The following is a 24804-nucleotide window of genomic DNA, read 5'->3' on the forward strand; positions in this document are numbered from 1 at the left end:
CCACCCCCTACCCTTTCCTGATCTCGGGGGATCCTCACCCTTATGTTGTCCCCGAAAATGTGCACCTCGGCCTTCTCCCCCGCTTCCACCCTTCGTGCATTTACACCCCCTTTGTGTGTGTGTGTGTGTGTGTGGGGAGGCTTTCAGGAAAGAATTTGCAGCAAATTGAATCAAGGAGCCATCATGAGGCCGACTCTTTTATAGCCTATTTTTAGCAGAGGAGAGGGATCTTTTCGGTGCATGTTATTCTGTTAGCAATGGAAATCTGCTCCCCTCCCCAGGCGCGTCCCCGGTGCAGGCGCGGCGACCCGGGCCGGCGTGCTGGGGGCTGCGGGCGGCTGTTGGGGCCGTGCGTCCCGGGCGGGGGCGCCGGCGGGGGAGGGGCGCGCGCCGCCGGGCCGCACTCCGGGACGTGTTTATTTGTAACTTAATGCCTTTTATCGTCTTAAGGAGGTATTTGTTAGAGCCTCTTTGAAGTTGGGTTCAGAAGTGTAGAATTGGCAAAGTTATTGCCAGCTTCCTGGTAAGTTTTGGGTGGCACAAAGTCACATTATTTTCTGACAGTGTAAAGGCCACGTTGTGAGGGTGGTTTCTCGGTAACTTCCTCTTTGCAACCGATGTCATTTTTTTTTAACAGAAGCAGACTTTTATTCAAGTGAAATTATTAATCTTAAATGGCAGCTCGAGGGAAACCATGCATGTGTTAACATGTTCAGTATTTTTGGAAGTTCCTAATTTGCTGAAAGAGGCATCACTTTGCAGTGGCAACCGAGATTAAATTTAGGTTGTGAAAATGGTGTGTTTCATGTAAAATTTGGGTTGTAATGGCTCTTAAAAGAATGCTCCTTTTACTAGGTTACCTAATAACATTCTCTAAAATAATTTGGTGATTACAAATGACAAGTGTCGGAAACTAGTTAAAAATTAGATTTTTTTCAGTATCTGGAGTTTACTTCATACTTAAAATCTTGGACCGTGCAGGCACCAAGGTGAGGAGTTTTAGTATCTATGTCATTTACAGTCGACTTAGGGAAGTTTACTATTGGTTTTCTTGTTTTCCAAAGAACCTTATGCTGTTCTAAACAAGCTTGTTAATAAAATGTGGTGGGTGAAATGATAGGTTATTTTTAGTCTGAATTGCCTATCTCTCCCCCCCCCATGTAATTAAGTAATCATTTGCCGCCTCCTTTTTTGCTAAAGACTCCTTTATCAGATTGGATAATATAAGGCCCTGGTGGTGTTTTCATCTCCTTACTAAAGCAAATTATAAAAAATATCCTGGTTACACATTGAAGATACAGCAAGTGACTTTTTGGCTTTCCCAGTGTGGTTCATTTTCATTTTTATTAAATAAGAGCTGTGCTACATTGGTGTATTTTAGTAATCCTTATTTCCTGGGACTGTGTGTTCTCACCATTTTAATAAGTTTATAGTCTAGGGAAATAGGGCAGCTTTGTCTCCATGAAAACTGTGTCTGTTGTGTTGTATCATGGGAGTTCATGACAAGCAAGCTTAGGAGATCATCACTGAGGGTTCTAGACATAGTTACCATTTACCTGTGGAGGAAGCGTTGCAGAAAGAAAACATGCCTGAGAGTGGTTAGGCATGTGATGTGTGTTTATACTTTTTGCTCTGAAACCGTGTTTTCCTGCCTGTTTGGAATATGATTTTTTTTCCCAGTTTTCTGTAATGCCTTGTTTGATGTACGTAACCACAACTATTAAATCCACAAGTAACTTTTTTTTTTTTGTTGTTGTTTGAGTAGTTAAGATTCAGACTTATAGAGCAAAATGCTATACTGTATGGAGTATTAAAACAAATGTATGTGGAAAAAGTCTTCCTTACTGTTACGGAACTTAATTAATGGACTTGTTCATGGCTTAAAAATTGTTGCAAGGATCACCATCAGTTTATAAGATTCTTTTCTTCTATCAGGTACCAACTTTGGTTATTAATACGGGAGACACATGTGGTAAATTGTGTGGCCCTTTATGGAGCTTGTATTTTTGCATTGGTTGCCTCAAAGAAGCGAGAAACAAAAATAACTTTTTACATGTGTCCAGGAATTTGTTACTTGTGTTCTCAACATCTAATGAAGGTTTATCATGATTACCTTGATAATGTGCCCACCAAGAGAATAAGAAGTAACTATTTTCTGGGGGCCTTTCAAGCTAATAAGCAGAAAGGGCAAAAGCTTAATATAAATATAGGGGTTACTGATAAAAAGAGATGTGACTAATGGACCTTTGGAACAACAACCTGTTGAATAAATACATCTGTTCATATATAGCAATGAAATATAAGTACAACCTTGTCAAATGAGTAGCTGACAAAGGAATTCTACTTGTATAAGTTAACTCCCACAGTATTACTACAAAGAATTTTTGAGCTGATGCACTTTGATGAAGTTAGTAGAAATAATTTGTTGGGTTTATTCAATTCCTGTGTTTTTTATATAAAAGTTAGAGGAATGTAAAGGACAGTAAGTCAGGGGAGAGAGATGCCAGAAATATTGGCACCATCCGGGACTGTATTTTTCTAGTACATGTGAATTTGACTCCTTTCATAAATAATATCTACAGTTAACTGAAATGCAGAAAAAGAAATCAGTAATATTAAGATGTTTATACGTTCCCATAGTATAGAAGGGTTAGGACCAAGGGCTGTTAAGTAAGAGTATGGTCCAGTTTGGAGACCACCATGGTGGTACCTCCTAACACCAACAGAAACTTGAGGGTTTTAGCTGTGTGAGAGAACTGATGCTGGAGAGGTTTACTATACACCACCTATGGGATTAGACTCCAGAAGAGTACAATTAATTACCCTGTAACCAAGAGCCAGAGGAAAGGGACTTCACTTGGGTTATGCTCTAGGAAAGGTGTGAGGTGCTTTCTGTGTCCTACTTCAGGCTAATCCTTTGAACTCTGCAGATAATGGAACAGAGAGGTACAAAGTTAATTCACTTGTCCAAGGCCACAGAGCAATCAAATGATGCATTAGGGTTCAAATCTAGGTCTGTCTGAACCCTAGTCTGTGCTCTTTCTAGATGACTGTAGCTGTGCCAAATTTTTCCAGCTGTTTTGTCAGTTTTGTCTGTCAGTGTCCTTGCAGAAAATTAGCGTTTTTAATCAAATTTATAATTCTGAAGTTGGGCATCTCTACTAACTGGGTCAAGTAATTGCATGGATAAATGGAATTCATAGGACTCAAACATTATTGTGTTTAACTCTATGGAACCATTTAATAAGGTGCAGTCTTCTTGCAAACTGCTGTGTTTCCTGTCTTAAGATTGACAGCGGTGAAGTAACCTCTCCCAAGTACTGGCAGCAGAAATAAGAAAATATGGTTTTATGCCTACAGTGAAGAAGGAAAAGCAAATAAGAGTATGCCTAACTATCCTTCCGAGTACGTATTCCTGAAAACTTGTATAAGAACATCACATTAAAGCTTTTGTGTAGCATAGTGGTCCATCCGGGGTCCTTGAGGCAAACTGCCTGGGTTCAGACTCAGGCTCCATCCCTTACTAGCTATGCAACATTGGGAGAGTAACTCCCTCTTTATCTCCGTTTCCTCTTCTGAGTAATGGGGACAGTCAACTTCGTAAAGTTGAGATTGAGAGAATTGTGCTGAGAATAGTGCTTGACATACAAGCATCATGGAAATAGGCTGTTTAGGATGATGATGATGGGTTTGGATTTGAAGTTTGCTTCTTTGTATTACATTTTATGTGCTTGTTATTTATTTTAGTGGGGACATTTCATAGAAAACATTTGGCAGTTTTATTTCCTGAGTAAAATATTTGAAATAAAGTTAGCTTAATGTATTTACTCTTGAAGTTGTGATTGAAGGCTTACCTTGAAGGATTAGATTGGATTTTAACGCCAAGTAGGAACAATCTCAAGTTACATTGTGTAGGTACAGTGCTGGGTCTTTTGGGTGACTTTTATTGCTGTTCTTTTGTCAGTTGGGCTTGGACTTCTTAAGTCTTGCACCATTTGAAACATTTTCCAACTCTTTAAATAAAGGAATTTTGTTTTTCAGGGCTGGAGCAACCAGTACACCTAGGATCTCCTTTTTAGATTGGAGTGATGACTTTAAGTAGGTTATTGTTTTCTCCAGGCTTGACCTTTCATCTGTGTTCTTGTTCTATATTTTCAGCTGCTGTCAAGTCAGTTCTATTTGAAAGTTCTGTTGCTCTGAAGTATCTGTAAGCCTTGTCTTATGTTCACTTCCCATTTTTTTTTTTTTACCATTTTTAATTCAGCAGTAATGTTAACTACTAATATATTTATGTGTGAGGACTACACAGCTTCTTTGACAAGGACTTTGACAATTTGAGTGGCTGAAACCCAGATTTTAAGAGCTAGGAAACCTAGGCTGAGGGAGTAAGGGATGCACAGAGGGATTTAGGCCCAACGTGTCTGATTTTTAGGCCAGTGTTCTTAACTAGCAGTTTACTGTCCTCACTGTGAATGAATGAAAGACTGAATGAATGGTTTTAGATCTGAATTATTACATTAATTTTCTTTCTTTTTTTTTTAAGATTTTTATTTATTTGAGAGAGAGAGAGAGAGAGAGCACAAGAGCGGGTAGGGTCAGAGGGAGAAACAGACTCCCTGCTGAGCAGGGAGCCTGATGCGGGATCATGACCTGAGCTGAAGGCAGTTGCTTAACCAGCTGAGCCACCCAGGCGCCCATTACATTAATTTTTAGTGGGTTGCTCTGTGCAGCGTTTCTTCTCCATTCTGTCTTCTGTAACTTCTTGGCAGTGTAATTTATTTAAAGTACTGGTTTCATCATGTCAGTTCCTTTGCTCGAGAACCCGTAATGGCTTCCCTTTGCCAACTGGATAGAGTTCATAAGCTTCAGTGGGGCTTTTAAGGCTCTTTTCTACCTATTCAGCTCTATTTCCCTCTCCTCCCGAACTGTGATTCTGGCCTGCCTAACGGAGACTGCAGTTTTGCCATACTCATTACTCCTCTGCTTTCACTCATGCTGTTCCTTCCCTTTGTCCTTTTTATAGTCTAGTTTCAGTCCTACTTCTTCACTGAACCTTTTTCTGGCCATCTTGACTCAGGATAGTTCTTTATTGAGATTCCCTTTTGTTTAGTGACTATCACAAACTCCATAATTATTCATTGTTTCATGGGTTTGTGTCCCGTCCATAGCCCCAACTACATGTTCCATTTCTTGAAGGAAAAGACTTTTTTTCTTACAGTATTAGCAGAATTTTTGATTTTTGTACCTTACCATCTGTGTGTTACAATGGATTGTTTCTACAGGGGTCCATGTTAAATAATAAGCAGTGATGGGTCCTCTAACACTGTTGCTGATGTGGCAGAAGTTTCTTTTTGAATTAGGCCTTCAAGGTTTAGGTGTACTATGGTAGCACTTAACTGTTAATTTGAGTTTTAATGCTGCCAGTGTTGACAAGAAAGAAAAAAAAAACTTTATCAACATTTACAATGAAATGAAAATTGATAGTTTTGTCCTCTTAATCCTGGAATTGTAGCCATGACATTGGTGAAGAACCTAGTCTGGTTGGGAATCTTGTCACACCAGGTTGGCTTTATTTGGTTATATTTGTTATAACGAAACTTAAGGTTTTGGACTTTATTTTTTTAAATCTCTTTGGCTTTTTTTGCTCATTATTTTCTCTGTAGTGTGCCTAAGTAAGATGGTGTTTTTAGCTTTGTTTGACAGCATTCTGACCACATTGGAGTCTCATGTGAGTCATTACTGTGAGGGTATTAACATTCAAGATAGAGTGTATCTATTATATAGTGTAAGCGGGTTTAATCTACCAGAAGGAAGTCATCATAACTATCTCTCTTCAGTAGGTTTTTATGGTAAGGCTGTGCCATATCAGTTTACACAACCTGGGTAATTTATTCTAAGGTGACTAATTTGGTATTACATACTTCTGAAATTTTTAATATTTGGAGTTCTAAAGTATGAGCTTTTCGGCATGATTTTATTTGCATCAAACAAAATGAGTTGGTTGTTACCCTGCTTTCTGAGAGCTTAGATTCTTAACTTAGAATTAATACAATCAAACTGTAAAGGTCATGTTGAAAGATCAGCAATTAAATTTCAGTAAACATAGAGTATCCAGATTAAGGAAAAGATTTATGTGAAATGGGTAATTTGACCAGTGAATGAGGAAGAGTAAGTATTGAATGTTTAAACTGGGGAGTTTGCCACCTGTTTTCCTGTTAAGCGATTGTAAATTTCTTTCAGGAGGTAGAATAGAGAAGAGCATGGAAAGCACAGGTCAGAGATGGTCATTCACAGGTCAGAGATGGTCATTCTAGTATCTTAATAGAGTAATTCTTCTTTATATGAAATTGTACTCTGGACTCTCCAACTTTTTTTTTTTCAGTGAGATGTTTAAAATTTTCAATTACCTTAAAACAAAAGCAGTGACGAATTTTTACTTTTTAAGAACTAGATATCCGTGTACTTCTTGATATCTTCTTTATTTTGTCTGAGATCAAAGGTGGTATCAGTGCTTTTCTTTCATTTTTTTTTCATTGTGTCCTTTTCAGCACACTGTGTGATAGGACATTGTAATGAGATAATCAGTTGTTAAGTGGATGTTTGCTTTTTTTGTTACTGTGCATCTACTTGAATGATGGGTAGCATTTTAACATGGATTCAGTATTAAACAAATGAATTTGTATCATTTTTTGCAAAGCCATAATTAAATGGGTAAATCATTTAGTTTCTAGAAATGCATACTAAGAATGGTCATGTGAAGTGTTATGTAAAGTTAGAGCATTCATTCAAGCAATACGTATATAGTCAATTCTTGTATTAAAATTCTGAGATTCATTTAATTTTATGTAATTGTTTTTGAGGGAGATCTACATGGAAAATTTACTTAGAGTATTTAAAGGCTAAAAATCTATAGCCTTACATAGAGTAATAGAAAGCATTTGTCATTAGCATAAGCAAACACCTCCAGAGAAGTGATAGTAATAGTATATTTTGCTAGTTACCTTCGACTGCTAATAGAATACAGCTTTTGGGTTAGCGAGAGATGTTTTATGCTTTTCCCTTAATTTGAACAGGCTAATTGGGTAGAGTGTATACTAATTTTGTTCCATTTCTGTTCTTCGGCTATCAGATGTCAGTAATTCACAGTGTAAGGCAATTGGGTCATCTACTTTGGGTTTCTGAAATAAGGTAATGGAAATAGATATGAATGAATTTCCTTAATGTCTTTTTTTTTTTCCTGTATAATTTTTCTTTTATGGGATAGAATTTATCATACATGAGTGAATTTTTAGATGCTATTTGTAGCTGTAGTAGTGTTCTTTGGCACCTTTTTATATAAAAATGTGATATACTGTGTACTTAAATTTTCTCCCACTAAAGTGATGAGTTTTCTTTAAATCACCTTTCTCTGTCTTCATTAATAAGAAACGTACATTTGTGAGATCTTAGACTGAGGTTGGGAGTGGAGTGCAGTCTGTTACTGTGTCAGGAAAATAGTCTTCCTATTCTGTATTAAAAACTAACATGTTCTCATGGGGGGTGGGGTTGCTTCTTTGACCTTGAATTTCCTTCTGTCCTGCTAGCAGAGGTCACCAGTTTTAACATCTGGTGAGAGATGTTTTGTGTGAATTGTTCCTTTACAGATTTGTTTAGAATTGATGTTTATGACTTTGTTAGTATTTATAGGATTTTCTCAAAGATACAATAAGTGAAAAAACAGAGGCAGAAGATGTTGTAGTCTGCTGCCATTTTAGCTTAGAAAATGGGAGAAGAGTAGAAAGGAGGACACAAACATGGGAGAGCGTATGAGTTATGTGTGTATGTTTTATATGCTTAGGATGACTCCAGAGAGATACACAGGAGACTAGGGGGTGGGGTTGGGATGGAGCGATCATGTGGTCAGATGTGGGAGAAACTTATTTTCATGTATAATCTTTTGAACTGAATTTTGCAATGCTGGTATTACCATTTTTAAAAAGTATTGATTGTGAAAAATCAAGGGATCCAGTTAGGAATTCTTAATCTTTCTGTTTCTTTCAATTGGACAGTCAGAAGAAGAGAGAAAACTTATTTTTTCCCATGCTTCTCAGACAGTTTTTAAAGAGCTGGAATTGTGTATATTTCTGCAAACACTTATTTTTATTTCTCAGATTTGTTGCCAAAATTAGAGCCACTGAGTGATTACAAGCTGTTAGTTCTGCCTCATGATTGGGTCATCAGACCAGTTGAAGTACTTAGTGATAGTGATGTGATTTCCAAGTCCCATCCAAAGGTCGGTAATTAGGAATTAATTCAATGCAAATATTAGAAGGAGATATTGGTTGTATAGAAGTATATAGATGTCTGATTTCAAAGGTGTTTTGCCAGGGGTTTGGAAATCTGGTGAGAATTGTGTTTCTTAAAATTCGGTAGTTGATTTTTAATAATTGTGATAGTCTTTGGTATAATGGGATTTGTGGGACTGTAGCTTCTGATATTGCGCAGATCCTGCCATGACTTGTGAATTTAGATGTATGTATTGCTGACACAAAGGAGACAGATAAATTCAATTCTGATTCCATTTTAGGTTGCAGTTGGTGTTACTTGTTAATTGTTCATTGGCTGTTTAGTTTACTGTAAAAGGTTTTGCCTTCTAGTTGTGTTTATCATTTTCAACTTAAGCTGGAAAATCTCAAGAGAAAGGTGGCACCTGTTTTTGTACATTTAATTCTGTTTCAGTGTGACCTGCTTTCATGAGAGTATTGCCTCTCTGGTGATAAGAGGGCTAGGTAGGGTGTGTGCCTGATCTTAGGTAATTAACTCTTACTGTATGTAGTATGTTACTGTGGTGAGAATCTCTGGAGCCTGGCATACCTGGCTTGTCACCCCTGCTTATTAGTTGTATGGTTTTGGAAAATTTTGTAACCATTCCATTTGGTTTCCACTGTGAAAAATGGAAATAAAGAGTAATTAATACTTTCCTTATAGAGCAGTTGTGAGGATTAAAATGTGAATATATGTAAAGCAGTTATCACAGGGCCCAGCACATAGGAAGTACTCAGTGATGCTTGCTACTACTTGGTGGCTTTGTTAGCTGCAGCAGCAACAGCTGTAGAGAGGGGCAGAAAAGTGACACTCCTTCTGTAAACCTGTCGTGACTTCCTGTGGCAACTGCAGAGGCCTGGATGGCTAGAATTCCCAATTCAGAGGGCTACAACTACATTTGGTGACTGAGCTTTTGTTGCTCTAATTCTCTAAAATGAGAATGTGGGGGCACCTGGCTGGCTCAGTTGGAGGAGCATGTGACTCTTGATCTCTGGGTTGTGAGTTCGAGCTCCATGTTGGGTGTAAGAGATTACTTAAATAAAAATAAAATTTAAAATGAGAATGTGTACTGTGTTTTGTCTCTAATACATATGTCACTTTATGTAATATTTTATATTGAGTTTGGTCATATCTTGATATTTCAAGAAAGAAATGTTACTACTTTTCTTAAAAAAAAAAGTTTTTTTGCTTTGATCAGACACTGCTCTCTGGCTCTCCAGTGGATGCTGTTTGTATGGATCAATTATTTCAAATACACATACTACATGTTATGCAAACTTTGACTTGGACTTCCAAATATATGACATAACAAGATATGTATATGTGCAAAAATACTGAAGTAAGTTGTTTTAATAGCTGGTGCACAGTCATTTTCTGTAATCTTTCATTTAAAAACATGCTTTTATAAACTTCTAATTTGATTTTATTATTTTACAAGTGATAATGATTTTATTTACTGAGTTTAGAAAATACTAGTTTAAAGTAGTGTCAAATTGTAATTCTCTAAGCTTTATGGATTTAGAATCAGTAATCAAAATTAGAAACAAATTTTCATTTTGAATGATAGAACATAGCACATTTATTGGTGCTAATTTCTTTAGGTAGTATTCTGAGGCTCTATTAGGATTCTGAAGTTCTAATCCTCCAGTTTTGTTAAGTGTGCATTCAAAGTTAGATACAAAGGATAAGGAAATTTGATTGCTAATAAAAGGGAATATAAGAATTTTTTTTTTTTTTTTTGAGGTTAATCTGCAAACAGCTCTGGGTTAAGAACTCTGAATGTGTCTCATAAAGAACAGTAATTGAGGCACCTGAGTGGCTCACATGGTTAAGCATCTGATTTTGGTTTAGGTCGTGATCTCAGGGTCCTGGGATCGAGCCCCACATCTGGCTCCTTGCTTGGAGAGGAGTCCGCTTGTCCCTCTCCCTCTGCCCCTCCCCCTGCTCCTGCAAGCGTGCATGTGCGTGCGCTCTCTCTCTCAACAAATAAGATCTTAAAAAAACAGAACAGTAATTATTAACAAAAGAATAACCATTATACTCAGTTTCTTACATTTCATTAAAGAAATTTGGATAGATTGTTTTATACAGTTTAAAAACTGACATACTACAGCATGTTGGCTGAATGAAATTATATCATCTGATTGAAGATTAAGCTTCTTTCAGTGACAGTCTTAAATTGACATCCTGGCCTGTGACCACTAATCATCTGTTTCTAGCACAGACCTCCTTGATTGAATTGTTGGCTCCTTTCTCACTAGGCAGGGCCTTCTTTGAGGACAGTTGTGTTTCACATATCTTTATCATTAGCATCTGGTACAGTGCTTGACATAGTCTTTCAGTGATAATTTAATAAATAATTTGTATTTGTAAGTAAAAGTTTTAAAATTCATCAACAGAATTTTTTTTGAGCCAGTGTGTGTCTCGCACACTGGGTGGGGGAGGGGCAGTGGGAGAGGGAGGATCTTTTAGCAGCCTCCACATGCAGCTCAGAGCCCCACACAGGCTCAATTCCATAACCCTGAGATCATGACCTGAGTCCATATCAAGAGTTGTATGCTTAACCCATGAAGCCATCCAGATGCCCCTCATCAACAGATTAAAAAAGTTACCAAGGATGGTGCATTTAAAGATTATTTTCACTTTTCTCTGAAATGTTGTTAAAACAGGCAAGGTATTATGAAATGAGAAGAACAGAGAATTTATCTTAGAAGATTTTGCATTACCTTTTGTCTACTTGTCTGCAGGAAAGTTGTTTCAGTAGATAATGTAATCTTTTTTATCCTTAGACCCTCGCTTCTTGAATGTGGGTATGTTTTCTAATTTGGTGCTCCTCTACTTGGTTTGTTCCCTTTTCTGGGTCATATACTTTCATGAATAGCTGGTTGCCTTATTTATTTCTTCTAGTCTCGTTTGCCCTTCCTGCATTTTCTTTTCGATGACTCAAGTGTGTTCTGCTAGTAGATAACATTGGTTGGTTCATTTGGTCTGACAAATCAACGTAGAGGTGACTTCCTGCAAGTGAGAACTGGTAGTAACAGGAAAAGTGACTTGTTTTTTTAGATTGTGTGTAACAGTATACTAATGAGCTTTGATAAATATGATAAATGCACATGGTATAACTTACAGAAATGCATATATTGTTTTATAGAATACACAGTGGAAATATTGATATATACTGTTTTGCTTGGCACTATAAAAGATGCTTAGTAAATGTCCGTTTTCTTCCCTATTCCCCACCTGATGGGTTTTTCATCACTCTCCGTGTAAAATCTGAAAGTCCTTCCTTAGGCTGTGAGGGACCACCACCACTAATCTGTCCTGTGGCCACCTCACAATCCTTACCCTGTTTCACATCACCCTTCTTCCCCTTGTTCACTATGCCTGGCCATACCAGCTCCATTCCCACTGAACAAGCTTGTTCCTGTCTCAGTGCCTTAATTGCTTTGCTCTCGGCCTCAGGCTTTGCCCTGAGATTGTCATACGGCTAATTCTTTTATGTCATTTAGATTTCAGTTCCAGTGCTACCACCTGAGAGGTCACACTGAAATAGTTGCTCACTCCTTAGCCATTTTCAGTTGCAAGACCCTTATATTTTCCTCATAGCACTTACCTCTCTGAAATAGCCTTGATCATTGTTTTTGTTTGTTTGTTTTACTCATCTCTGGAACATACACTCCATGAGAACAGGGACAGGTTCTGTCTTGTCACTCCAGGACATAAAACAGGACCTGGTAGGTATTCGTAAATATTTGAGCAAATTGTTCTCTCAGAAATACTTTTGTAACCAGCTGATAGCTTTAACCTGGTTCATCTTTACAGTAGTATACTGGAAATAACTCATTAAAAGTCAGCATTTAGGGGAAGGTCGGAAGAGGCTTTATTACATTGGTATTTACCATTTGGAAGCCCAGGGACATATGTGAGTGCTGTATGCTTTTCTTGGAGGAACTGCTTACAAACGGTATTTGAATCAATCTGGAAAAAACAAGTAAATGGATAATTGATGAACAAATTTGAAAATGTGCTTCTGTTATAATAAATGTTAGATTTTAAGAAATTAACACTTTATTTTTAAGTTAAAATACGTATTTCATTCAAGTTACAATGACAGCTAGATACTCCTATTTGTATTTTATACATATGGTTAAGAAGATTTTACAATTTGCCTTTAGTTACATTTACCTGTGATACTCTGTTGTGATTAATCTTGGCCAGCTTCACCAAGTTGGTATGAGTCAGAACTCTTAGTTGTACAATAGAAACTCAGTTCAGGTTAGCTTAAGCCAAAAAGGGGGATTCATTGATACATGGACTCCCAAAATGGATATAACTCAACTGTGGGAAGAGCATTGAGGCCGGAAGGCTTCAGGCACAACAGGAACCAGAGCATTTGAATGCTAACAGAAATCTCTGCTGACAGAGTGTGTGTGTGTGTGTGTGTGTGTTAGGTTAGTTTCATTCTCTCACAGAAGACTTTGACTTTTGGGGCGCCTGGGTGACTCAGTCATTAAGTGTCTGCCTTCGGCTCAGGTCATGATCCCAGGGTCCTGGGATCGAGCCCCACATCGGGCTCCCTGCTCTGCGGGAAGCCTGCTTCTCCCTCTCCCACTCCCCCTGCTTGTGTTCCCTCTCTCGCGGTGCCTCTCTGTCAAATAAATAAAATATTTAAAAAAAAAAAAAAGGAGACTTTGACTTTCTTCACATGGTGGAAAACGTAACGTGTCAGTACCAGAGTTCTTATCCTTTGTTTTCCCCTGCTGTAGAAGAGGGACTGCCTCTTTATCTCATTTGGAAAATTGTAGTAGTACTGATCAGTTTGGTTTGGGAAGGTGCCCACCATGGCCAGAGGCCATATAGAAACTATGGGTGTTTCCAAGTACCTGGTGGGGTGGGGGTAGGGCAGTGGGAATGACAGTTGAGTAAACAGGGGAGCTGCTGGGCAGACAGCCTCTTTTCCCCATCTACCACACCAAAATGTGTCCATTTATACTTGGGAAGGTTGTGCCATTAACCCGTGATAGTCACTTAAATTTCTCTCTTAACTGGAACTGGCCCATACTTTGTTGTTAACCTTTTCAAATACATACCATTTTTTAAAATGAAAAGTTGAGGTTCCTCATGTGATGGTAATCTTATGTACTCTGTCTATGGCTAATACGGGCGTTGAAATGAATTTATCTTTTCAAAATGAGCTACAAAGTAAAAAATTTGATGCTATTTATTTTGGCTTTGCTTTTAACATTATTCCACTACTTTACCAGCTAATGGAAGCCTAAATTTGAGGGCAACTGTTAGAAAATTCTAAACAGGTTAATTGTACATATTTAGGGGATATTTTAAACCTTAAACTACCTTGAGGAAGATAACTACCCAACATATAGCAAAGTTAACGAGTTGTATATTCTGAACAATAATCTTGAGCAATACTTCATCAGTCCACTAAAATAAGAAAATGGTTAGCCATGTAGAAAAAGCCTTTTGTGACCCAAGAGATAGTGGTTTTTGTGGACTTCAGTTGCTTCATCTTTAAAATATTGAAGTGGATCTCTGAGGTCTCTTTTGGATCTAATGCTCTTTGACCCTATGATTGGACATATAATTTAAAAATTAAGTCAGTGTTCAGCCAAATTAAATGGGAAATATACAGTACTGATTTCTTCAGGTTAATTATTATCTGAGCTGGTTTTTCCTGAAGAAAACATTTATAATTTCTCTGACATCTTCTCAATTTTTAACAGATTATTCTCAGAGAAAATACTTTTTAGATATCTGAAGAAGAAACTCCTGTTGTTTTATCCATTAATCTCTGAGTTCTGATACATTTGTTACTTCCCATTTTACCATAGAGAAAACTAAAAGAAATGGCACCAAACATATTTATGGCAGTTTTTTCTTTAATGCCCTTACTTTTAATTATATGATTGCTGAATGTCATAGCCAGTAATTTTTTTTTTAGCAGTTTAGGTTTGCTCTTTCTCTGTGTGCTACACATTTTAGAAATTGCACTAAACGTATATCTCCTAAGTACAATGAGAAAATGCTGTTCACATGAGTAATTTTTTAACTAAAATACATGTGAAGTGTTGCCCACATTAACTACTAATTTAAAATCCATGTATGTTAAAAGAATTTACAGTGAAAAACAGATATGTGAGTGGTGTAACAGGAGACCATAAAGATGCCAAACAGGTTGGTCTTTTCTGGAAAAGTTTGGTTTATGTTTAGCATACGGTTTGTGAATTGTAGAGTGGAACCAACAGGAAAGGTAAGCAGGGGTCATATCATGAAGTGACTTCTTTGCTGTGTTAAGGGGTTTGGACATTCTTCTGTGACAGGAAACTCTTGAAGATTTTAAGCAGAACAGCAGGATTATGTTTGAGCCCTGATGATGTAGTGCATGAAGGATGAGCTGATGGTTTGAGAGGGAAAGGGGCTTAGCCATGGATGGGAGAAAGTTGAGCTGGTAGTGTGATGGGTGAGAATGACACCACATAATTCTGAGACTATTGCAAACAGGTCCACATTTCTGAATTCTTAAAGCATTTGAAAATTCAAGAGAGAATGATACTAAAAAGAGTTAAAAATCCAAATTTTCTTCTCTCTGGCTTTCTTCTCTTGTGGAGAACAGGGGTGGGGTATAAAGAATGGGAGTCTGGGGCGCCTGGGTGGCTCAGTTCGTTGGGCGGCTGCCTTTGGCTCAGGTCATGATCCTGGAGTCCCTGGATCGAGTCCCGCATCGGGCTCCCTGCTCGGCGGGGAGTCTGCTTCTCCCTCTGACCCTAACCCCTCTCATGTGCTCTCTCTCATTCTCTCTCTCTCAAATAAATAAAATCTTTAAAAAAAAAAAAAAAAGAAAAAAAAAAGAATGGGAGTCTGTAGGGATGAGGAATTAATTTGATAATCCAAATAGCTAATGGACAGAAACTGGAGGGCAACACCAGGCCATGGGGCTGGGGGGTAGGAATAGCTGCATGGGAATGGGGAATTCCCTTGTCATCATGATACCTTAACCAAGGGATAATTAAATTAGGTGCTTATTGGAGAATAGTCATAAAAATAGATTGGTATAGAGTAACTAGTTCATGAAGTTTCTAGTGAGTGTAATTTTTATGGAGTTTTAGGTTAATCACTATGTATTTTCAAAACTTTTCTAAAGGTTTTACATTAATATGTCATTAGAATCTCAGTTTGATAACTGGGAAGTTGATCTGAATTAAGTACTGTTTAATTAATTAAAATTACATAAATATTGCTTTTTAAAAAACTATTTTGAAATAATTCTAGACTTATGGAAGAGTTGCAGAGAGAGTGCAAAATTCCTATGTACCCTTCATTCAGCTTCCCCAGTGTTAAAATCTTACATAACTGTGGTATGCTTAGCAAACGTAAGAAATTAACATTGATATTAAACTAAACTACAGACTTCATTTGGATATCCCCAATTTTTCCCATTTTTTTTTTTTTTTTTCCGTTCAGGATCCAGTCCAGGATCTACAAGTCAACAGGAAATAATAACTCAATCAAGACAGCACAGGTTGCTTTTAGGAGCATAGGGGAGGGAGTTCTTAACCCACTCTTGGGCCAGGTGGAGAATGGAGCAAGTCTTGGAAAATGACTACATCTTAGCTGGATGTGGTATTGAGTGGGGAGGTAGAGGAAAGGTAGGAGGAAGGGAAGCCATTCCATGAAGAGGAATAGCAGTGCAAAGACTACTAGGATTAATAATTTATGAATTAGATCTAGAGGTGAGCACCTAGCTATAAGGGGTGATGGTGGAGGGGATGGGAGGAGGTGGTGGCAGGATCTCTATCATGAGAGTCTTGAAGGTAAACTAAGGCATTGGAAAGTTGAGGGACTTTTGAAGGAATTTGAGTTGGAAGGTCATGTAATCAAACCATCTTGACAGCACCTTGGAGGATCTGTTGACTTCTAAGAGGCTATTGCCTGATAGAGGTGAAAAGTGAACATCTTCACTAAGAACTGTGATGGGTTCTCAGATGTAGTGGATCACCAGGAGAACTTATTAAAACACATATTTTAATACTGCTCAGCTCTACCACCAGAGTTTCTGATTCACTAGATCTGGGTTGGAGCCTGAGAATTTACATTCCTAGTAGATTGCCAGGTAATACTACTGATGCTGATATTGCTGGTTTGGGGACCACACGTGGCATTCACTGGGCTGTGATAAAGAGAATGAAGAGAAGTGATTAGGTGGAGGGGTTTAAGGAGGTGGCCACTGGGTATTTACACTTCCTAATCTTTTTGTTCATTGCTCATATGCAATCTTGATCTTGGTCTCTTATGTCCTCTAGAGCTGCTGGTTTTTTTGACTAGTGAGGAAAGGGCGGGGATTTGTTTGTGAAAACATTTATGTGGTTATATGTGCAGTCTGTTCTGTATATTATCAACTGAAAAATTGTATGCTCACTCCATTACTAGAAATCTGTCATTTCTCTGTTGAGGTCTGATTATAACAGCAACTGGTTGCACAGTGGCACTGCCTAGTGTACATGCAGTGCATGGTTTCCAAATGTTTTTTAATTTTTTTAAATTTTATTTATTTTTAAGATTATTTGACAGAGCACAAGCAGAGGGAGAGAGAGGGAGAAGCATGTTTCAATGTGGTAGAATTCTTTCAGATAGTTTTATTAAACATATATATGGCATGTCTCTTTAGCTTTGACTCTTGAATGATGTTTCATGGAGAAGTGTGATTGAAAGATGAATTTGATTTTTTTAAAAAATAATTATTACTCTGAACATGTCAAAATAGTGGTTTTTTTTTAAGCATGAATAGTTGTAAGATTTGGAGATTTAGCTTTTTTTTGTTGCAAGGTGGTTGTAATTATTTTTTCTTTAGACTGATGATTATACAATATATAACTCTAGAATTAAAGTCTGTAAAGAAATTCGTATCCATGAGATTCAGTTCTTAATGAAATTTGAACATACTGAAGTGATAAATGCCCATGTTTTCCTCTGTTGGCTAATGATTAGTATTATCTAAGAAAATAGTAAAATGTAAGGTTGCCTGGGTGGCTCAGTTGGTTAAGCGCCCGACTCTTGATTTCAGCTCAGGTAATGATCTCAGGGTCCTGAGATCGAGCCTCGTGTCGGGCTCTGTGCTGAGCGTGGAGCCTGCTTGAGATTCTCTCTCCCTCTGCTGCTCCTCCACCTTGTGTGCGTGCTCGCTCTCAAAAAAAATTAAAAATAAAAAAATGTAAAGACCATCACTACATTAACAACTGAAATGGAGTTTTCATTTTGTTAAAAGGACATATATAATGTGTGTGTATGTAAACATGCATTCAAGTTTTAGGGTTCAAGAATACTAAAATAGTAAAGGAAAGCAAATTTTGTGGAAGGTTAGAGGACAGAATGATAAAAAGCTAATTGCTTTGTTTAAGATGATTAACTGGTTATGGGGATAGTTAGGTATACTTTCTTAGAGGTATATGTCTTTTTCAGGCTTGGACAAAGTAGTGCTGAATATTTCCTGTTGTAGTAACTTAAATTCAGATTATTGAGGGGCGCCTGGGTGGCTCAGTTGGTTAAGCATCTGCCTTCGGATAATGATCCCAGGGTCCTGGGATGGAGCCAGACATCAGGCTCCCTTCTTTCCCTCTGCCCCTCCCCCCTCCACTTGTGTTCTCTCTCGCTCGCTCTGCTCTCTCAAGTAAATAAATAAAATCTCTTTCAAAATTCATTTCAAAAATCATTTCAAAATTCATACTGGATACTTTTTAAGGATTGAAAATATAACAACAAAATAACTTTAATCCAGATTAAGGTGCCTTTTTTTTTTTTTTTTGGAGAATTTATGGTCATTGTACATTTTGCACATTTATACGACTATCTGTGTGTGTATAGCAAGTGATGTATAGGAAGTGAAGCTGATAACTGCTTCAAAAATGATTTGAGCTTTTAATAATGTGAATGTATTACCTAGGCAAAAGTATTCTTTCTCCTCTTGTTCCCCTAGACCCCATATCATTCAGTTACTTTCCTGGAGTCAACCAGTGTTATCAGTTTCCTCTGTAACGTTCCAGAGAAATACTATATGTTATGTAAAAAAGCCAGTAAGTATATGCTTTACACCCTCTCCTTGATATTGCTATAAACACAAATGTAGTCATTGCTATAACTTCCTTTTTTTCACTAGTATATTTGGATTTCAAATCAACACATAAAGAGCCTTCCCTCTTTTTTAATGGTGGTAAGGTATTTTATTCTGTGGATATACCCTAATTTAACTGGTTTCCCCAGTTGATGGATGTTTAGGTTGCTTTAGTCTATTGCTGTTACAGTGTTGCAGTGAATAACCTTGGTACATGTATCATAGTGTATGCATGCAAGGCTATCTGATGATAAATTACTAGAATTGGAACTGCTGGATCAAATGATGTGTACATTTGTAAGTAGGTAAGTGCTGCCAGACGGACTTCACAGAGGCTTCCTGCTCCCAACTTGAGTCTCTCTGCCCATACTCTTGCCAGTATGGTGTAGTGTTGCCAAAGGTTTGCTCTTCCCTAATCTGATAGTTGAGATGGTATTTTAGTGTCTAATTTTTTTTTAAAGTAAACTGCATGCCCCATGTGGGGCTAGAATTGACAACCCCAAGATTAAGTCACGTGCTCCCCTGATTGAGCCAGCCAGGCGCCGCTTGTTTTTTATTTTGAGTGAGGTTGAGTGTCTTCTATATATTTGAGTCATTTCTTTTAGTGGGCTATTGTCTTTTGGACTCTTCACCATTTTTTATTCTGGCATAGTTACATAAGGTAAAAGTACATACATTTTAAATGTATAACTTTGTAAACTTTATTTGAGGTATAATTTACTTCCAGTAAAAATAACAGATTTTAAGTGTACAGTTCTGGTGAGTTTTGACAGCTTTACATGACCATATAATTCATCCCAGTCGCGATTTAGAACATTCCATCACCCAGAGAGAAATGCCTTCAGACCCCCCTTTCATTCAGTTTTCTTCTCTTTGCACTTCAGGTAATCACTTTCTTCGTTTCTCTTACCGTAAATTAGTTATGTCCATGAATTTTTATTGTAGTATACATGCGTATAACTACTAACAAGATCTAGATACAGAACATTTCCTGCCATCCAGCAGACTCCTTTGTACTCTCCCAGGCTCTCCCCCACCGAAAGAGACCACTCTATTGGCCTGTACCCACTGTGGAGCATAGATTAGTAAAGCTGAGAGTCATCATCTTTGTTGTGTCGAGCAAGACTTGTTTTCTTTTCCATTGCTATGAATGTGGATATAGCCCTATTACTTATTTTTTTGTGGAAGGACACACATTTGGGTTTTTCCACCTTTGGGCTATTCCTGTGTGTGTTGTATGTGTGTGTGTGTGTGTTTGTGTTTTGGAAGATTTAAGTACGTGTTTCTTTTTGGTGTATTAGAGATGGAATTGATGGGTTATAGGGTATATGTATGTGTGTGTTTGACTTTTAGTAGATACTGGGAAACAGTTCCTCAATTTGTACCAATTTGTACTTGCACTAGCAATGTTGAGAGTTGCACTTGCTCCATATCTTTGCTGACATTTAATATTTGTCAGTCCTGTCCGTTTTAGCCATTCTGGTGGTGGGAGTAGAGTGGTTTCTCATTGTGATTATAATTTGAATTTTCTTGATGACAGCTGATGTTGAGTGTCTTTTCATGAGTTCATTGTTGATTTGTTGATACATGTTCTTGACCTGGGTGATGACCCATCTTGGAGGTGTTTTTGTTTTGTTTTGTTTTGTTTTTAAATGTGATCTGCTTGTTGTAATATGTGTCTGCAAATATGTTTTTTTTTTTTTTTTACTGGTTTGCAATATGTCTTTTGATTTCCTGGCAAAAATTACAATAAGTAGATTTTAAAGAAAATTTTTTGATCAGAATTTTCATTGTTTCCAAAGTACTTTTGAATTTTGTGGTGTACTTTGAAAGGCCTTCTTCATTCTGAGGTTACCATATCTTAATCTAATGTGCTATCAAATGTAAGATATGTTACTTTGTGTAGTCCCATAAAATAGGAAAAATATTGTTAAACCGACACCAGTTTTTTTTTTAATCACTCACACCTTTAGTTTTTCCTATTATATACTACTTTCCCAGGTAAATGAGAGGAGAAATATAGATGAAATAAATTGGTTAAAGTATTCTTCTTAATTTTTCATATTTAGAATAGGACTCCTGAGTCACTTTTTGCCTTGTTAGTGTGTTTCTGTATTGTTTTCTGTACCTGAAGGATGTTGGGGGTGGGGGTGGGAGAGGGCGACTTTTTTTTTTTATGTTTTTATTTAAATTCCATTTAGTTAATATACAGTGTAATATTAGTTTCAGGTGTACAGTGTAGTGAGTGATTCAGTAATTCCATATATAAGCTAGTGCTCATTACAAGTGCACTTCTCAATCCCATCACCGATTTTACTCTTTTCAACCCCCCTCCCCTCTGGTAACCCTAAGTTTGTTCTCTGTAGTTAAGAGTCTGTTTCTTGGTTTGCCTCTCTCTCTTTTTTCTTTTTTTCTTTTGCTTATTTTGTTTATTAAGTTCCACATGAGTGAAATCATATGGTATTTGTTTTTCATTGATTTATTTCACTTAGCGTAATACTCTCTGGCTCCATCCATGTCTTTGCAAATGTCAATATTTCATTCTTTTTAATGGCTGAATAATACTCCATTGTGTGTATGTGGTATATAGACCACATCTTTTTAATGCATTCATCAATCAATGGATAGTTGGGCTGTTTCCATAATTTTGCTATTGTACAAAATAATGCTGCTATAAACATAGGGGTGCATGTATCCTTTTGAATTACTCTTTCTTTAGTTTTTGGGTAAATACCCAGTAATGCAATTGCTGGATTGTAGGGTAATTCTATTTTTAACTTTTCTAGAAACCTCCAGACTGTTTTCCTCAGTGGCTGCACCAGTTTGCATTGGACAGGGGGGTGGGCATTTTTTAAAAGAATCTAGAGAAGAACTAAAAACTGTTGGTGCTGTGCTCTTAAGCTGACTTTGCAATTAGGTTGACCTAGCTTATTTTATTTTTCTCTAGCTTTGGGTTTAAAAGAGTGACCCAACTATGTATTCAAGGTTTTTCTCCACAAAGTTGCTGGATTTGGTATGTAAGGGGAAAAGAAAAAGGGCACATAGACTAGCTAAAATAACCACAAGAAATGTGAGAAAGGCAAGAACTGGCGGGGTTATTGAGATAAAGGAAGGCAGAACAGAAAAACGGCAAATCATAACTTAGAATATTAATGAAAGGAAAAGTATGGTGTTGAATAAACATTTAGCAAATAAAATCCCTAGGCGTGTTTGTGGATATGTATGTATATAAGATTATTTAACTGGCTTTGATTGTTTATTTAGTACTTAATTATACATTTATAACTTTATTAAGGATTCTAGAATGTTGTAGACTTCAGACTTGTTTGATTTAGGACTCTTGAGTTTTCAATAAAACCCAGTAATTGAGAGGTTGATGAAAAAGGAGAATTTATTGGAAAGTATCTCATGAACTTGGTGCAGGGATACATCCTGGAATTGGGAACACAGTGGGAACTAGGGACTCAGTGGAATCTGTGCTGGACATTATTTCATTCTCCTTTCTCTCTGTAGACCAGATACTTCTTACATGCTCCACAAATCCACAAAACAAGGCATCCATCAGCTCTTTAATTTATATGTTATTTGTCTAAGCTCCTAGAGAAAAGCACTCTTTTATTCCTCCCCGCCTTATATTTTTCCTTCTTTCTCAGAGTAAGTAATGTACTTGGCATCACAGACAAATTATAGCTCTCTAGCCAGCTTTTAACCACTACTAAATATTATTTAAATGAGATCTAAAGTATGAGGTTAGATACATGACCCCAGGGGGGGTAGGATCAATGACCTTGACCTACTGATAAAGCTTTTTGAAAATTTTAACAGATAAACATACTAAATTTTACTGAAACAATATTGAGTCCTTATGAAGATGTGTAACTAGTGTCTTTGAAACTCAGCAGCATAGCAAGTTGAGTTTGGGGCCAGCACAGCTTGTCGTAAAAGCATGAATGGCCATCCTCAGTCTTAGCCAAGCCCTCTACACCAAGGTTGCTGTAGGAGTGTTACCTGCTTAGAGAGGGCTTTCTTGGTGTCAGAGGAGCTCGTACTTTTTCCTAATATTTACCGCTGATTATAATTATATATTTACATGGGTGACTTTTTTTTTTCTCCTTTCCCACTAGAATGTTAAGGACTAATGTACCTTTGTGCTTGGAAGGGGTGTTATAAATGTTTATTTAAAGAAAGAAGAGAGAATGGATGTAAGAATTCACGCTGCTAAAATGTGATGAGAATTTTATGTCTTCGTGTTTTCAAGTAGTTATTTTGATCAGACTTGTCATTTATATGTGTGTAAATTATATATATTGACTTTATATAGTATTTCTTCTTAATAAATCACGCACTTCTCATAACAGCATTGAACGTGCTCTATTTTAAAATAGAGGGTCCTTATTTTCATAAATTGGTGCTCTAAATTGTACTGTGAGTGGTAAATTACTTACCATTTTAGAGGGAATCTTTTTAGCATTAGAGAATTGATATAATTTCAAGAAGCTTGTTCATTCAGTTTTGGAACTGAGCTGTTTACTTTCCTCAGTAGGAGGAATCAGGCCTAGCATTTTAAACCCGGGATGGAGACTGATATCTCTTTTTTTTCCCTTTGAGAATATCCAACTGAGTGCCACATAAGTGAAAAACATCCTTGTTACTACAAGAATTAAAAAAATTTTTTCCTCTTCTTTTTACATTTTGGGATAGGAGAGCTAAGGTTCTAACAGGCTATCTCTACATTGAGGCTTTTTGAATGTTAATTTTAGAGACCATATTGTATTTTCATAGCTTTTATAGTTTTGGAGGCAGGGAGATAAGTACTTTTAGTGGTCTCAGTAGTTTAAGTGTGACCCATAGGATGGATGTTCCTGTTCATGATTTGTACTGAGTTGTGCGTAGAAGAATATAATTTAGTGTCATTGCAGGAAGTTAGGTTAATCTGGGGGGTCGGTAGAACCTTAAGGTTGTTAGTGGTTGTCCAATTTTCTTGAAGGTAGGGGTGCTCAGTCAGTGTTTAAAGGGCTACAGATGATTTCCTCATCACTTCCACACACAGGTTAGTTGGCTTCTTAGCTCCTCTTAGTTAACTGCTTCTGAATGGTCTCCTAGAAGTAACACCATGGCAGCACACAGGATTCTTAGTCATTAACATATAATACGTAATTTAGGAGTATATCACTGCCAGTGTTGTGGCCTTGTTATAAATTCCTATATTTGCTCTGGAATTTGCAACAGGTTTTTCTTTAGAAATAATGTATAAAAAGTGTTTAGTTCTCCAGTGGTAAATATTATTTCTTCCCTAGTCATAAAGTGTTTTACTGAACAGTGCCATGGTGGGAACTTAAGGTATATGAGAAAGATGGGTTGGAGGATTGAGGCTATGGGCAAACCTGTTAAAGTGTTTGGGGGGAAAATGTAACCAAAATAAAACACCAGGTAAAAATATTATTTATGACTTTAAATAAAGTGGGTTGAGTGTATGTTCAGTTTTGTAAGAAACTGCCAAACTGTTTTCCAAGTACCAGTTTACATTCCCACCAGTAGTTTCTCCACCTTGGAATTCCTAGCCTTTTTAATCTTAGCCATTCTAATTGATCTGTAGTATTATCTTCCTGTGTTTTTTCATTTTGTTGAGGACATTCATGTATCTTTTGTGAATGGTTTAAATATTTTGTTCGTTAGTTATATGGGTTATATGTTTTCATATTATTGTGGTAGCTTTCTTTGTATATTCTGGGTACAAGTCCTTTCTCAGAACTACATAGAATATTTTTTTCCAGTATATGGCTTACTTTTTCTTTTATTCTTTTTTGTAGAGTAGAAGTTTTAAATTTGATCGTCTAGATTATACATTTTCTTATTTCATGATCTGTGCTTTTTGAATTTATCCTATGTTGTCTTTTAGAAGTTTTGGAATAGGTCTGTGATCAAACAGACTTTGATTTAATTTTTGTGTATGGGACGAGGTAAATTCATTTCTTTTTCCATGTGAATACCCAGTTGTTTCAGTACTATTTGTTGAAAAAAAACTATCCTTTCACCATGAATGACCTTAGCACCTTTGTCGATTTTTTTTTTTTTTTAAACTGAGTGGTACCTCCAGTACAATGTTACATAGGTGTTGGTGATATAGGACATGCGTGCCTTGTTCTCAGTTTTAGGGGTGAAGTATTCTTTCGTCATCGATTACGATGTTAGCTGCAGGTTTTTCAGATACTCTTTATCACATTGAGGATGTTTTCTTCTGTTCCTGCTTTGCTGAGAATTTTTACTGTGAATGGGTATTGAGTTTTGTCAGGTTTTTGTTGCATCTATTGTGATATGATCATATATGTGTTTTCTTCTCTATTTTGTTAATATGATGGATTATATTGGTCTAACAT

At 37.0% G+C, this 24804-nt stretch overlaps 1 protein-coding gene across 7 annotated transcripts in view; it reads left to right on the forward strand.

The window, feature by feature from the left end:
• TBL1XR1 (TBL1X/Y related 1) overlaps positions 1-24804 on the forward strand; it is a 180988-nt gene that overhangs the window by 10631 nt on the left and 145553 nt on the right. For 2 of the 7 annotated variants that reach the window (XM_078069038.1, XM_078069027.1), the window contains exon 1: positions 409-523. The exons of the other annotated variants lie outside the window; for them this stretch is intronic. The gene's annotated coding sequence lies outside the window, so the exon portion shown is untranslated. Of the gene's footprint in view, positions 1-408; positions 524-24804 lie in introns of those variants that run through there. 7 annotated transcript variants of the gene reach the window in all.

This window comes from Halichoerus grypus, chromosome 1 (genome assembly GCF_964656455.1).
Source record: "Halichoerus grypus chromosome 1, mHalGry1.hap1.1, whole genome shotgun sequence".
NCBI lineage: Eukaryota > Metazoa > Chordata > Mammalia > Carnivora > Phocidae > Halichoerus > Halichoerus grypus.